The sequence below is a fragment of the Hordeum vulgare genome, chromosome 6H (assembly GCF_904849725.1).
Source record: "Hordeum vulgare subsp. vulgare chromosome 6H, MorexV3_pseudomolecules_assembly, whole genome shotgun sequence".
Lineage (NCBI taxonomy): Eukaryota > Viridiplantae > Streptophyta > Magnoliopsida > Poales > Poaceae > Hordeum > Hordeum vulgare.
The window spans coordinates 245,574,846-245,592,149 of NC_058523.1; positions in this window are offsets into that span (position 1 = coordinate 245,574,846).

The following is a 17,304-nucleotide window of genomic DNA, read 5'->3' on the forward strand; positions in this document are numbered from 1 at the left end:
AGAGGGACCAGACCACGGCACGATTGATTGAGGAGGAGAGGTCCCGGAATGAGGCGGGTCAACGGGCCCTGTACGAGCTTTTTGTGGTAAGTTTTTTTTCACATTAGCCAAATCATGTGTGTAATGTCTGTTTCATTACTAACTAATACGACCCACTCTTGAGGGTCTGTGTGATAAGAGCGGCCAAGTCCCTCCGCTGATGCCCGTCTTCTCTTCGATTGGCACGGTGAGTTTCATTATAAACTAGTATTAATAATTGAGTGTCATCATGCTAACTGAGACATTGCAAAATATCTATTCTGCAGAATAACTCCCGAGCGGCATCGCACGACCCTTCTCCAGGTATTTCTCCTCCTTGATGACCACTACGGTAAGTTTCTCTTCTCCTCTTTCATATTCTCCTTGCCTTAATTTTCCCAACAATGACATAGTTAGCCCATTTAGCTCCAAAAAGACATAATTAGCCCATTTAGCTCCAAAATGCCATAATAACCTCAAAATGGCATAAGACCCTTGGTTAGCTCATTAATATTATATACTTAGCTTGTTTTCCTCTAAAATGAGATAATTAGCCCATTTAGCTCCAAAAAGACATAGTTAGCTAATTTAGCTCCAAGAAGAGGAGAAGAGAAGAAGAAATAGGAAAAATCAAAACAAAGAAGAAGAATAAGAAGAGAAGAAGGAGAAGGAGGAGGAGGAGGAGGAGGAGGAGAAGAAGGAGGAGAAGGCCAAGGACCTTCTAGTCCTTCTTCTCCTCCTCCTTTTCCTCCTTCTCCTCCTTCTTCTTGATTTCTCCTTCTTCTCCTCCTCCTCCTCTTTCTTCTCCTCTTTCATATTATCCTTGCTTTAATTTCCCCAAAAAGACATAATTAGCCCATTTAGCTCCAAAATCCATAATAACCTCAAAATGGCATAAGAACCATGGTTAGCTCATGAATATTATATACTTAGCTTGTTTTCCTTTAAAATGAGATAATTAGCCCATTTAGCTCCAAAAAGACATAGTTAGATAATTTAGCTCCAATAAGACGAGAAGAGGAGAAGAGGAGAAGAGGAGAAGAAATAGGAAAAATGAAAAGAAAGAAGAAGAAGAAGAAGAGAAGAAGGAGGAGGAGGAGGAGGAGGGAAGGAGGAGAAGGCCAAGGGCCTTCTAGTCCTTCTTCTCCTCCTCCTTCTCCTACTTCTCCCCCTTCTTCTTGATTTCTTATTCTTCTCCTCCTCTTCCTATTTCTTCTCCTCTTTCATATTATCCTTGCTTTAATTTCCCCCAAAAGACATAATTATCCCATTTAGCTCCAAAATGCCATAATAACCTCAAAATGGCATAAGAACCTTGGTTAGCTCATGAATATTATATACTTAGCTTGTTTTCCTCTAAAATGAGATAATTATCCCATTTAGCTCCAAAAAGACATAATTAGGTAATTTAGCTCCAAGAAGAGGAGAAGAAATAGGAGAAATGAAAAGAAAGAAAGAAGAAGAAGAAGAGAAGAAGGAGAAGGAGGAGGAGGAGGAGGAGGAGGAGGAGAAGGAGGAGAAGGCCAAGGACCTTCTAGTCCTTATCCTTCTCCTCCTTCTCCTCCTTCTTGATTTCTTATTCTTATCCTCCTCCTCCTCTTTATTCTCCTCTTACATATTATCCTTGCTTTAATTTCCCCAAAAAGACATAATTAGCCCATTTAGCTCCAAAATGCGATAATAACCTAAAAATGGCATAAGAACCTTGGTTAGCTCATGAATATTATATACTTAGCTTGTTTTCCTCTAAAATGGGATAATTATCCCATTTAGCTCCAAAAAGACATAATTAGGTAATTTAGCTCCAAGAAGAGGAGAAGAAATAGGAAAAATGAAAAGAAAGAAGAAGAATAAGAGAAGAAGGAGAAGGAGGAGGAGGAGGAGAAGGAGGAGAAGCCCAAGGACCTTCTAGTCCTTCTCCTCCTCCTCCTTCTCCTCCTGCTCCTCCTTCTTCTTGATTTCTTCTTGTTCTCCTCCTCCTCCTATTTCTTCTCCTATTTCATATTATCCTTGCTTTAATTTCCCCAAAAGACATAATTAGCCCATTTAGCTCCAAAATGCCATAATAACCTAAAAATGGCATAAGAACCTTGTTTAGCTCATGAATATTATATACTTAGCTTGTTTTCCTCTAAAATGGGATAATTAGCCCATTTAGCTCCAAAAAGACATAATTAGGTAATTTAGCTCCAAGAAGAGGAGAAGAAATAGGAAAAATTAAAAGAAAGAAGAAGAAGAAGAAGAGAAGAAGGAGAATGAGGAGGAGGAGGAGGAGGAGGAGAACGAGGAGAAGGCCAAGGACCTTCTAGTCCTTCTCCTCCTCCTCCTTCTCCTCCTTCTCCTCCTTCTTGATTTCTTATTCTTCTTCTCCTCCTCCTCTTTCTTCTCCTATTTCATATTATCCTTGCTTTAATTTCCCCAACAATGACATAATTAGCCCATTTAGCTCCAAAATGCCATAATACCCTAAAATGGCATAAGAACCTTGGTTAGGTCATGAATATTATATACTTAGCTTGTTTTCCTCTAAAATGGGATAATTAGCCCATTTAGCTCCAAAAAGACATAATTAGGTAATTTAGCTCCAACAAAAGGATAATAAATAGGAAAAATGAAAATAAAGAAGAAGACGAAGAAGAGAAGAAGGAGAAGGAGGAGGAGGAGGAGGAGGAGGAGAAGGCCAAGGACCTTCTAGTCCTTCTCCTCCTCCTCCTTGTCCTCCTTCTTCTTGATTTCTTCTTCTTCTCCTCCTCCTCCTATTTCTTCTCCTCTTTCATAATATCCTTGCTTTAATTTCCCCAACAATGACATAATTAGCCCATTTAGCTCCAAAATGCCATAATAACCTCAAAATGGCATAAGAACCTTGGTTAGCTCATAAGTATTATATACTTAGATTGTTTTCCTCTAAAATGGGATAATTAGCCCATTTAGCTCCAAAAAGACATAATTAGGTTATTTAGCTCCAACAAAAGGAGAAGAGGAGAATAAATAGGAAAAATGAAAAGAAAGAAGAAGAAGAAGAAGAAGAGAAGAAGGAGAAGGAGGAGGAGGAGAAGGCCATGGAACTTCTAGTCCTTCTCCTCCTCCTCCTTCTCCTCCTTCTCCTCGTTCTTCTTGATTTCTTCTTCTTCTCCGCCACCTCCTCTTTCTTCACCTCTTTCATATTATCCTTGCTTTAATTTCCCCAACAATGACATAATTAGCCCAGTTAGCTCCAAAATGCCATAATAAGCTCAAAATGGCATAAGAACCTTGGTTAGTTCATGAATATTATATACTTAGCTTGTTTTGCTCTAAAATGGGATAATTAGCCCATTTAGCTCCAAAAAGACATAATTAGGTAATTTAGCTCCAACAAGAGGATAAGAGGAGAAGAAATAGGAAAAATGAAAAGAAAGAAGAAGAAGAAGAAGAAGAAGAAGAGAAGAAGGAGAAGGAGGAGGAGGAGAAGGCCAAGGACCTTCTAGTCCTCCTCCTCCTCCTCCTTCTCCTCCTTCTTCTTGATTTCTTGTTCTTCTCCTCCACCTCCTCTTTTTTCTCCTCTTTCATATTATCCTTGCTTTAATTTCCCCAACAATGACATAATTAGCCCATTTAGCTCCAAAATACTATAATAAGCTCAAAATGGCATAAGAACCTTGGTTAGCTCATGAATATTATATACTTAGATTGTTTTCCTCTAAAATGGGATAATTAGCCCATTTAGTACCAAAAAGACATAATTAGGTAATTTAGCTCCAACAAGAGGAGAAGAGGAGAAGAAATAGGAAAAATGGAAATAAAGAAGAAGAAGAAGAAGAAGAAGAAGAGAAGAAGGAGAAGGAGGAGGAGGAGGAGGAGAAGGAGAAGGCCAAGGACCTTCTAGTCCTTCTCCTCCTCCTCCTTCTCCTCCTTCGCCTCCTTCTTGATTTCTTCTTATTCTTCTCCTCCTCCTCTTTCTTTTCCTCTTTCATATTATCCTTGCTTTAATTTCCCCAACAATGACATAATTAGCCCATTTAGCTCCAAAATACCATAATAAGCTCAAAATGGCATAAGAACCTTGGTTAGCTCATGAATATTATATACTTAGCTTGTTTTCCTCTAAAATGGGATAATGAACCCATTTAGCTCCAAAAAGACATAATTAGGTAATTTAGCTCCAACAAGGGGAGAAGAGGAGAAGAAATAGGCAAAATGAAAAGAAAGAAGAAGAAGAAGAAGAAGAAGAGAAGTAGGAGAAGGAGGAGGAGGAGGTGGAGAAGGCCAAGGACCTTCTAGTCCTTCTCCTCCTCCTCCTTCTCCTCCTTCTCCTCCTTATCCTCCTTCTTCTTGATTTATTATTCTTCTCCTCCTTCTCCTATTTATTCTCCTCTTTCATATTATCCTTGCTTTAATTTCCCCAACAATGACATAATTAGCCCATTTAGCTCCAAAATGCCATAATAAGCCTAAAATGGCATAAGAACCCTGGTTAGGTCATGAATATTATATTCTTAGCTTGTTTTCCTCTAAAATGGGATAATTAGCCCATATAGCTCCAAAAAGACATAATTAGGTAATTTAGCTCCAACAAGAGGAGAAGAGGATAATAAATAGGAAAAATAAAAAGAAAGAAAGAAGAAGAAGAAGAAGAGAAGAAGGAGAAGGAGGAGGAGGAGGAGGAGAAGGCCAAGGACCTTCCAGTCCTTCTCCTCCTCCTCCTCCTCCTTCTTCTTGATTTCTTCTTCTTCTCCTCCTCCTCCTCTTTCTTCTCCTCTTTCATATTATCCTTGCTTTAATTTCCCCAACAATGACATAATTAACCCATTTAGCTCCAAAATGCCATAATAAGCTAAAAATGGCATACGAACCTTGGTTAGCTCATGAATATTATATTCTTAGCTTGTTTTCCGCTAAAAATGACATAATTAGCTCAAAAACATCATATTTTGTTCTTCTTCTGAATTTCTTAATCACATTTTTGCAGATTGGATATATACATGCATGGAAGCTGGCATTCATGGAGTTGAACAATATCGATGGATGAACTTTATATGTATATCATCTAGTTTTCATTTGAGTTGATGAACAATGTCGAACTATATGTATATGTGTATATGGATAAACAGTGCAATACTTTGTATGTTGGTTCTTTCGATATATGGGGATGTACATTGATTTATATGTATATCATATATGTGTGGTGAATTATATATATGTGTTGGCAAGTATATGTGTGGTGAACTATATATCATATATGTGTGGTGAATTATATAAAGTGCTGTCAAATATATATATATATATATATATATATATATATATATATATATATATATATATATATATATATGTGTGTGCTGTGAAATAATATAAAACAAAAAAACAGGTACTATATGGGATCTTTGCCGTCTGCCAGCTGATGGCAAAGACCTGTGCCATCAGCTGGCAGATGGCAAAGGTGCCACATGGCACCCAGCTGTGCATCCTGGGGTGTCTATATAGGCTCTTTGCCGTCTGCCTCCAGGGTGGGAAGACAGCAAAGAAGAGGGCACATAGGAGGGGAGGAGGAGGAGGCAGACGGCAAAGAGTGGAGGGGGGGGAGGAGGAGGATGCAGACGACAAAGAGTAAGGGGGAGCAGACGGCAAAGAATAAGGGGGAGGCAGACGACAAAGAATAAGGGGGAGGCAGACGGCAAAGTCTCCGTTAACCCCTAACGGAGGCAACGCCTGTCGGCTGCCGTCTCGAGCACTTTGCCGACTGCTCCTATGGAAAGCTGACGGCAAAGAGCTTTGCCGTCCGCTTTGGGGGGACGGACGGCAAAGAAGGTCCTATGCCGTCCTAGGCTGACGCATAAATTTTGCCGGCCGTGAGATTCTTTGCCGTCTGTGGTTTTCTCTTTGCCGTCCGGGATTTAGTCTTTGCCGTCTGTGATGGCAGACGGCAAAGAAGCTGATTCCTGTAGTGCATCACTTCACATGACTAGTTTGTTCATCGTCGTAATGCTTTGCATGATCATATAGAGCTGGCATAGTATTTGTGGCAAAGCCACCTTTCATCATATTTTTGATACATGTCACGCTAGATCTTTGCACATCCTCGTACACTGCCAAAGTCATTCATTCAGAGTCATATCATCCTATCAGTTTTCATGTTGAGTTGTAAGTAAATAAAAATATGATGATCATCATTATTAGAGCATTGTCTAAGTGAGAAAATAAAAATGAGGGAGGCCAAATGAGCCCATCATAATAAAAGAATGAATGACATAAAAAGAGAGAAGGGACTTTGCTACTATCCTTTACCACACTTGTGCCTCAAAGTGGCACCTTATTTTTCATATAGAGAGTCTCATGTTATATCATTCATATGCTAGTAGGAATCACTTTTTCATAAACTTGGCTTGTATACTCCGATGACGGGCGTCCTCAAATGCTCGAGGTCTTCATGAGCAAGCAAGTTGGATGCAAACCCCACTTAGCTTCATTGGAGCTTTCATACACTTATAGATCTTGTGCATCATTTGCATGGAAATCCGTACTCCCCGCGTCTGCATGGAAATCCCTACTCCCTGCATCAATATCTATTGACGGGCATCTCCATAGCTTGTTGATATGCCTAGTTGATGTGAGACTATCTTCTCCATTTTTACCCCTTAGAAACCTACCACCATATTCTATTACACCTTTGTGCTATGTCCAATAGTTCACGCTCATGTATTGCATGAAGAATAAAAAGTTAATGCGTATTGAAAAAGTACAATCCAATTGCATGACTTGAACACCATGATGCTTGGAATTTGTATTAATGTGTTGAACATGGAGTCATGCCTTGCTAATATAATAAAGATGATTGGGGGGTAAAACAATCTTTGAGGATCGTATACTTTGAAAGATTAATGATTTTCTCCTTATACCGATAAGTATTGCTATGTTAATATTCTTTAATTTATCGTTTCGCATTGATCATACATGCATAAGGTTACATCATGGATAACATGTCACATAAAAAATTCTGTTTTTATCATTTACCCACTCGAGGACGAGGAGGAATTAAGCTTGGGGATGCTTGATACGTCTCCAGTGTATCTATAATTGTTGATTGTTCCATGCCGATACATTACCATTCTAGAATAGTTTTGGGGTATTTATTTACCATTTTATATTATTTTTGAGGACTAACCTATTGACCTAGTGTCCAATGCCAGTTGTTGTTTTCTGCGTGTTTTTCACTTTGTAGGTTTTCCATACCAAACGAGCTCCAATTGCCTTGAAACTTTTTGATGATTTTTTCCGGGCCAAAAGAAGACCAACGAGCACCGGAAGAAGGCCAGAGGCCTCACGAGGGGCCCATAAGACAAAAGGGCGCTACCCCGGGGGGGGGGGGCGTGATGGCTTGTGACTCTCTCGTGGCCCTCCCGACTCCTTTCTTTGGCTTATAAATTCTCATCTACCCTAAAAACACCAGGGGAGTCCCAAAACACTTTTTACGCCACCACAAGTCTTTGTTCCGACGGGATGCCATCTGGTGCTCCGCTCCGGCACCCTCTTGGAGGGGGGTCGATCACGGAGGGCCTCTTCGTCAACCTTGCTACCCTGACGATGATGTGTGAGTAGTTCACCACAAACCTATGGGTCCATGGCCAGTACCTAGTTCGCAATCTGTGTCTCTCTTTGATCTTCAATACAATGATCATCGTATCTTCATTTTGATCCATATGATTTAATCCTTTTGTGCGGTACGTTTGTTGGGATCCAATGAATTGTGGGTTTATGTTCAGATTATTCATGATAAATATTTGAGTCACCTTTGAATACTTATATGATTGTTATGTGCATGATTATGATAGCTTCACAATTCTCTCTGATCTATTGAAATAGTTTGGCCAACTAGATCGATATTTCTTCGGTGAGAGAGGTGCGATGTGATAGGTTCAACCTGGCGAATTTCTATATCCGAGTGACAGAAGGGGACAAGATGCGTTGTTGTGTTGCTGCTACTAAGAATAAAACGATGGGGTTTATTAATGTTGCTTCAGTTTAGTTTGTCTACATCATGTCATCGTTCTCCATGCGTTACTCTGTTTTACTTAATAATCTAGATGCATGCTGGATACTGGTCGACGAGTGGAGTAATAGTAATAGGTGCAGGCATGGGTTGGTCTATTTGTTTATGGACGTGATTCCTATATATACATGATCATTGTCGTGAATATCACATAATTATGCGCTTTTCTATCAATTGCCCAACATTTATTTGTTCACCCACCGTATGCTATTTTTCATGAGATGCCATTAGGAAACTCAAAATAATGAAGAGAAAAAAATTAAATCAATTAGGTGAAAACCTCTAACATCCCAAAATTCTAATGTTATATTAAATAAGTCATTAGGAGTGTTTGTTTGATTATTCTTTGATTTATTGCGTGAAATTGAGTGTAATTCAGAACTTTTTGAAAGTTGAATGAGAGGGAATAAAATGACTTCCCCAATCTTTCGTACTTGCATTTTGATCTCCATGAATTCAAATTCATTTCATCACAAACCCCTAGAGTGATGATGATATGACCTCTTCCATTTAAAGAAATGAAAAAAGGATTTGAATTCAGTATGAAAATATTTCAAATTCAAAATTTTATGCAATTCAATGAGTTCCATCATAGAAGTTAAAATGACTTCTTCAAATTGTGTAAAGAGAGTTGGAAGTTTTAAAGAAACATTTTGAAAGTCACTTTGAAGTTATTTGAAACTCACTTTCCATTTGAAGTTATTCAAATTTCCAAAATTCAAATTCTCTCGAAGTTATTCAAAATGAGAGGATTAATATGGCACTTCAAAATTCACACGCATTTGCAATATATTTGGCCAAGCAAAAAAGATTTAATTTTTTTTTGAAGTTCAAATTCAAACCCAATTATGAATTATTTTGTTTTTATTCAAATTATTTTTCTCTTAAAACTAATTATATGGAAATAAGGGTAAAATGATTCATTTCAATTAAAAACTAGGAGAAATTAAATTTAAGATCGATTTGGTATTTAAAATATTTTTTTTGAATTTTAAATGCAATAGTAGCACTATTTGCATTATGTTTTTTTGTAGATTTTCATTGAACTCGAAAAATAGTTCATATGTTAGGAACTCGTTTTGTGGACATTTTATACATAATATGTCTATCTAAAAGTTTTACTATTTTTCCTCTATTTAGCTTTTCCCTTTCTATTATTTTGCACAAGGCCTTTGGCCCAGTAGTAGGCGGGCCTGCTATCCCCGTCGCGTGCCCGATTCCTTTCGAGCCGGTCGCCAGCCCCTTTCCTTTTTTCTTTTTGTCACTGATCGGTGGGGCCTACCGATTGCCAGATCTTCTCCTTCCTTCTTCTCTCTCACTTTCCTTTCTTTGTTGGACCACCACCGGAGTCGGGTACCGCCGTGCTCCCCTGCCATATTTGGCCTTCCCCCTCACCCATGACATGCCTGCTATAAAAGTCTCCCTACCCCATCTCGTTTCCCCCCGAAGCCCCTCCCCAAAACCCCCTGTCGCCGTCGCTATTGCTCACTGGAGACCGAGCCTCTCACCGCCACAATTGATGCCCTAGAGCTCTCCACTCACCCCCTTATCACCATCTGAGCCTACCCCGAGACCTCCCTCGCTCCCGTGCTCCGCTTGGATGACCTCCCCAACCTCCCCGACGACTGAAACACCATCCCCGCTCACTATCGAACGCCATTGTCGTGGCTTTTGACCACCTCCGTTGATGTGAAGACCACCTACATGTCCGGCGAGCTCGCCTGCATTGCTGATACGTCTCCAACGTATCTATAATTTTTGATTGTTCCATGCTATTATATTATCTGTTTTGGATGTTTTATATGCATTAATATGCTCTTTTACATTATTTTTGGGACTAACCTATTAATCTAGAGCCTAGTGCCAGTTTTTGTTTTTTCCATGTTTTTAAGTATTACAGATAAGGAATATTAAACAGAGTCCAAACGGAATAAAATCTCCGCAATGATTTTTCTTGGACTAGAAGACACGTGCTAGACTTGGAGAAGGGGGCAGGAGACCTGCCGGGAGGTGACAAGCCTCTAGGGCGCGCCCTAGGGGGGGGGCGTCCCCCTGGCTTGTGCCCCCCGCATCTCTCCTAACCCTAATCCTTGGCCAATAAATTCCCAAATATTCCCTCAATACTATACGGAGGCCACAAAATACTTTTCCGCTTCCTGGAGCCTCTGTTCCCGTGAGATCCAATCTGGGAGCCTTTTTTGGTAATCTGTCGGAGAGGGAATTGATCACGGAGGGCATCTACATCAACTCCATTGACCCTCCGATGATGCGTGAGTAGTTCACCACGGACCTACGGGTCCATAACTAGTAGCTAGATGGCTTCTTCTCTCTCTTTCTTCTTCAATACCGTGTTCTTCATGATCTTCATGGAGATCTATCCGATGTAATACTATTTTCCGGTGTGTTTGTCGAGATCCGATGAATTGTTGGTTTATGTTCAGATTATCCATGAATATTAGTTGAATCTTCTCTGAATTCTTATATGCATGATTTCATATGTTATCATGTCTCTTCGAGTTATTGGTTTTGTTTGGCCAACTAGATTGGTAATTCTTGCAATGGAAGAAGTTCCTAGTTTTGCGTTCAATCTTGCGGTGTCCTCACCCAGTGACAAAGTAGGGGTAGCGAGGCACGTATTGCATTGTTGCAATCGAGGGTAAAAAGATGGAGTTTTCATCATATTTCTTGAGTTTATCCCTCTACATCATGTCATCTTACCTAATGCGTTACTCTATTCTTCATGAACTTAATACTCTAGATGAAGGCATGAGTCGGTCGATGTGTGGTGTAATGGTAGTAGTTGTAGAATTGTTTCAGTCTACTTGACACGGACGTGATGCCCATATGCATAATCATTGTCATAGATATCTTCAGAATTATTCTCTTTTCTATCAATTGCTCGAGAGTAATTTGTTCACCCACCATATTACTTTCCTTCATGAGAGAAGCCTCTAGTGAAACCTATGCCCCCCGGGTCTATTCTCCATATTATATTTTCAGATCTTTAAACCAAAAATATATTCCCGCATTTTATTTACTTTTGTTTTACTTTTTGTTTCCGCAATCTTTTATACCTATCTCCATCAGATCTCAGCCTTGCAAATAACCGTGAAGGGATTGACAACCCCTTTGTTGCGTTGGGTGCAAGGGTTTGATTGTTTGTGTAGGTGCCAATATTGGGGCCTTGCTTGTTCCTCCGACTGGATTGATACCTTGGTTCTCAACAAACTGAGGGAAATACTTATCTAGTTTGTTGCATCACCCTTTCCTCTTCAAGGGAAAACCAACTCAAGCTCAAGAAGTAGCAAGAAGGATTTCTGGCACCGTTGCCAGGGAGGATACATTGCAAGATCAAGCTTACCAAGTACCCATCACGAACTCATCTCTTGCATTTACTTTATTTGCCTTTGCCCCTCGTTTTCCTCTCCCCCACCTCTAAAACGAGTTTCAGAAAATACCAAAAAGATTTGCATTTTTATTCGCCCTTTCCGCTTGTCTTTTTTGTTTGTTTTTCGTTTGTTCATTTCCATGGCTCAACCCAAAAGTTCTGATCCGTATCTTAAGAAGTTGGAAGATATTGAGAAAAATGCTAAGGGATTCATGTCGCTCCAATTTGACCATAATAGTTCCTTTAGGAACGAGCTTAAAGAACAAAGGTTTATGTTGGAATACATGAATAAAGAACTTGATGACATGATCAAGGAATTTTTTGGTTTGAAATCTCAGTTTGCTCACCTTGAAAATTTAGTAGGCCAAATTTCTGATATACAAGCCACCTTAGTTAATAAAATGGCCGCAAAGCGAGAGTCCTTAAATAATGATGAAGATCTTAAAGTGATTGATGTGACTCCTATTGAATCTTTGTTTTCTAGTATAAATCTTGAAAAAGATGGAACAAAGGTTTTTCGTTTGTTCGTTTCCATGGCTCAACCCAAAAGTTTTGATCCGTATCTTAAGAAGTTGGAAGATATTGACAAAAATGCTAAGGGGTTCATGTCGCTCCAATTTGACCATAATAGTTTCTTTATGAACGAGCTTAAAAAACAAAGGTTTATGTCGGAATACATGAATAGAGAACTTGATGATATGATCAAGGACTTTTTTGGTTTGAAATCTCAGTTTGCTCACCTTGAAAATTTAGTAGGCCTAATTTGTGATAAACAAGCCACCTTAGTTAATAAAATGGCCGCGAAGCGAGAGCCTTTAAATAATGATGAAGATATTAAAGTGATTAATGTGACTCCTATTGAATCTTTGTTTTCTAGTATAAATCTTGAAAAAGATGGGACTAGAGATAAGTAAACTTTAGTTAAAAGGCGTCCCAATGATTCAGAGTTTATAGATCTTAATGCTAAGATTTATAGAAGTGGGATTGAAGAGGTCAAAACTTTAAATAGCAATGAAGCCACTCTTTTGGATTTCAAGGACTTTAATTATGATAGTTTTTCCTTGATTGATTGTGTTTCCTTGTAGCATTCCATGTTGAATTCTCCGCATGCTTATAGTCAAAATTAAGCTTTTACTAAACATATTGTGGATGATATGATGAAATCTTTTGAAGAAAAACTTGAGTTGGAAGTTTCTATACCTAGAAATCTTTATGATGACTGGGAACCTACTATTAAGATTAAAATTAAAGATGATGAGTGCAATGATTTATGTGATTTGGGTGCTAGCGTTTCCACGATTCCAAAAACTTTATGTGATCTGCTAGGATTCCATGAATTTGATGATTGATCTTTAAATTTGCATCTAGTGGATTCCACAATTGAGAAACCTACAGGAAGGATTAGTGATGTTCTTATTGTTGCAAATAGGAATTATGTGCCCGTAGATTTCATTGTTCTTGATATAGATTGCAATCCTACATATCCTATTATTCTTGGTAGACCTTTCCTTAGAAAGATTGGTGCAATTATTGATAGGAAAGAAGGAAATATTAGATTCCAATTTCCATTAAGGAAAGGCATGGACCACTTTCCTAGAAAGAAAATAAAATTACCTTATGAATCTATTATGAGAGGTACTTATGGATTGCATACCAAAGATGACAATACCTAGACCTATTGCATTATGCCTAGCTAGGGGCGTTAAACAATAGCGCTTGCTGGGAGGCAACCCAATTTTATTTTTATGTTTTTGTTTTTGAGGGCTGCACACATTATTACCTCCGTAAGAATTGTGTTTTCTTGTTTCAATTAGTGTTTGAGCTAAGTAAGACCTTTGGGATGGTCTACGGTGTTTGCAAGTTGATTTTGCTGAAAAAGAGAAACTTTCGCTCTTAGTCCAAATTTTTTGTAAATTCACTGGAACGTGATTTTGATCTGAATTTGTTTACAAAATATTTATATACATATTTCCTAGATTTTCCTAATTGTTCTGAATTTTTGGAGCTAGAGAAGTATTTGAAGTTTATAGATTGCTACAGACAGTTCTGTTTTCTTTGTGTTGTTTGCTTATTTTGATGAATATATGGGTTGTATCGGGGGGGGGGGGTATGAACCATGGAGAAGTTGGAACACAGTAAATATTACACCAACATAAATAAATAATGAGTTCACAACAACACCTAAAGTGGTGATTTATTTTTCTTGTACTAACGAATCTCATGAATTTTCGGTTGAGTTTTGTGTTGTGAAGTTGTTAAGTTTTGGGTAAAGATTTGATGGACTATGGAGTAAGGAGTGGCAAGAGACTAAGCTCGGGGCTGACCAAGGCACTCCAAGCCATATTCAAGGATACCAAAGAGCCTAAGCTTGGGCATCCCCTCTTTCGTCTTCAATCCATCGGTAAATTTACTTGAGGCTACATTTTTATTCACCACATGATATGTGTTTTGCTCGGAGCATCTTGTATGATATGAGTCTTCACTTTTTAGTTTGCCACAATCATCCTTGATGCACACATCTTTTGAGACAAACACGCTGAATCATGAATTTATTAGAATACTCTATGTGCTTCACTTATATCTTTTGAGCTAGGCAATGTTGCTCTAGTGCTTCACTTATATCTTTTAGAGCACGACGGTGTTTTATTTTATTGAAATTATTAATCTCTCGTACCTCACTTATATTATTTTGAGAGTCTTTAAACATGATGGTAATTGGTTTAGGTTATGAATTTAGTCCTAATATACTGGCATCCAAGAGGGATATAATAAAAACTTTCATATTAAGTGCATTGAATATGATGAGAAGTTTGATTCTTTGCATATAGTTTTGAGATATGAAGATGGTAATATGAGAGTCATGATAGTAAGTAATTGTGAATTGGAAGAAACACTTGTTTTAGAGTTTATGATTCCCGTAGCATGCACGTATGGTGAACCGTTATGTGATGAAGTCGGAGCATGATTTGTTTAATGATTGTCAACCTTTGTGTGGAGGTCGGGATCGCGCGATGGTTAACTCCTACCAACCCTTCCTCTAGGAGCATGCATCTAATACTTTGCTTCGATAACTAATAGGCTTTTGCAATAAGTACGTGAGTTCTTTATAACTAATGTTGAGTTCATGGATTATACGCACTCTCACCCTTCCACCTTTGCTAGCCTCTCTAGTACCGCACAACTTTCGCCGATACATTAAACCCACTGTGACATTCCGAGACCGACGCTCCAGAAGATTCCCCTTTTATTCCATTGCTGCCATGTGATTATTTTAATTGTTGCATCATCATCACATCATGCGCATCATCCGCATTGTGTCGGCACTCCATTGCCGCCAGTTTTCAAAACTTGCATCCGTTATTTGTTATCGGTTCTCTCCGTTCTCGTCGTTGCCCGTTTTGCGCCCGACCACACACGCACGCGCCCATGGCCTCGTTAAAATATTTGTTTTTAAAAGTGTGTATAAAACTTTCTCTCATTGGGTTGAAACTTGGTGTGTGGTCTTATTTTAATATAGGTAGGCCGCCTACCAATTTTCGTCGCAATCGGAGTCTGTCTCGTACCCGAACGCTCGTCCGCAGCGGCACCGTATTCCGTTTATCATCGACCGTTTTTCGGAGTTTTAAATACGTTGTTGGGTGCCCGTTTTCCCTCTCGTCTTCGCCTAGCCACTCCACACACCCCACCTATCCATTTCCGAGTCTGTGGTCATCCGATCGCGATCTCGTGGTCGAAAACAGAGCCGGATTCGGATAACCCTAGCCCATTTGTCTTTAAATAGACAACCTTCGCTTCCTAATCTGGCCCTAACCCTAATCCACCTCGAGATCCGCGTCACCCAAACCTCCAGCCGCATCTCCTCTCTCCTCCTGCCTCCTCCCAGCCGCCAGGCCCGCCCGAGCCTGGGTAAGGCCCTCCCGGGCCCATCTGGCCGCCGACAACCCTGCTCTACCCCGAGCGTGCCCGAGGGGAGGAACCCCCGAGCCGCTCCTCTCGCCGAAGCTAGCGCCGCCGCCCTCGCTGCCGGATGCCCCGCCAGATCCCGTCTCGCGCCGCCGCCCTGAGCACCCGCCTCCTCGACGCCCGGCCAGTTCGTCCGGATCCGCCGCCTGTCCCCTCGCCGGATCCGAGCAGGGTCCTGCCGCCACCTAGTCCGCCAAGCTCCATCGCGCCCAGTTCAGTCGCCGCCCCGCCGGAGTCCAACAGCTGCCGGCCGCCGCCGCACCACCAGCCTCGCCCGCGCCCGATCCCGATCGGATCTGGGGTCGGTCGGTGCTGTGACCGCACCGGTGGGCCGCGCCGTGCGCCCCAAGCCCAGCGCCCCTTTGCCCTTCGGCCGGCTCCTGGGCCCAAGCCGACCCAGCTCGCAAGCAGTCGCGCGCCCAGGCCGACCGCCTCCCACCCGATGCCCATTCGGCCTCCCTACCAAGCCACCTCGCCCCGCGCCGACTTGGGCCGAGCCCATGGTGAGCACCCCTCTATCCCCCGCCTAGGCATATCATAGCTATTTTGCGCCAACAGATTCGGCCCATTAGATTTTCCTATTTATCCGCGATTTATTTTATTTCACGAAAATGTCTTATTTTGAAACCTCCATAGATTTCAAACCGTGCATCTGATCGGAATAAGTTATATATGAAACTAGATTAGTTTTTCGCGTAGATTCACATTTCACAACTTTCATGCATGTTTGAAGTGGTTTGAACCACCGTATGCCTAGAATTGCGTGCTGTCCTAATAGGGAATTATCCCGTATTTATTTTTGTGCGTGTCCGGATTGCTCAAACCCCATAGATAAAATGTTCGTGTTGTTTGTAACCCTTTGCCATGTATTTTAGAGTAGTTGTTTGCATTTTTGCATGTAGGTTCCGTCGCTTGTTTGCTATGTCGTGTTTAAGACATATTCTCGCATATATGTGTGACGCTAGTTTATTTTTCGAACCCCACATATTATATATGTTTTTGGGTAGAAAAATTAATAGAATTTAACTATGCAATTAGTTTTAGGTTTTGAGCAAGTTAGTGCACGTGATATCTTACCATGTTGCCATTTTGTTTATTTTGTGGGTTTTATTCCGTGCATGATATGAATTAGTTGTAAACTAGAGATATGCCCTTGGATATGTATGGTAGCCCCTGGTATTTTGGTTGCAATAGAAACCCATGTTTAGGTGTTTTTTGCTTGTCGCCAATATGCTAGAAAATAGTGCTGATTTGGAGATGCTGAAATATTTCTAAGTCCGAAATCTGTTATATTTTGTTGCTGTCTTGCCATGAGTTTTGCTAGTGATCTATAGCTCTTTTGAGGTTCTTGCAATGGAGTTATTTGCAGTCCTTAAGATTCTCTAGCATGCTGTGAATTTTCAAGTCATTTTGAGCCCTGTATCTTATAGTTTTGCTGCTGTCAATATGCCTTCAGATCGAAAACTGCACTGCCAAAACTGTTATTTTTCTAAGTCCGAAACTATGTGCGAGATGCCATTTTGTGAGTTCTTTTCCTAGTGATCCATGCTGACATGCTAGATGTTATTAGTAGGGTGTTGAAGTGCATATTGCCCTCTACTGTCTCATGTCTTGTTTGAGAATTTTGGATTTATGTAGCTTGTTGTTTTGGGATGTAGAAAATGCCATGTTGCTGTTTCGACAGATTGTAGCTATTTCTTGTTTAGCTTGTAGTTGTTGAACCGTTGCTCCGTTTTGATCGTGTCCTATATGAAACTTGCTTAGAATCTCGTTTAGTTTCATATTATGTTACTGCCTTCTTGGTTTGGAATGCTTGTGACTGACATTCGCATACATATTGCATTCATGACATCATATCTTGCGGTGATCATATCTTTTGAACCGTAGCTCCGTTGGAGATGTTCTC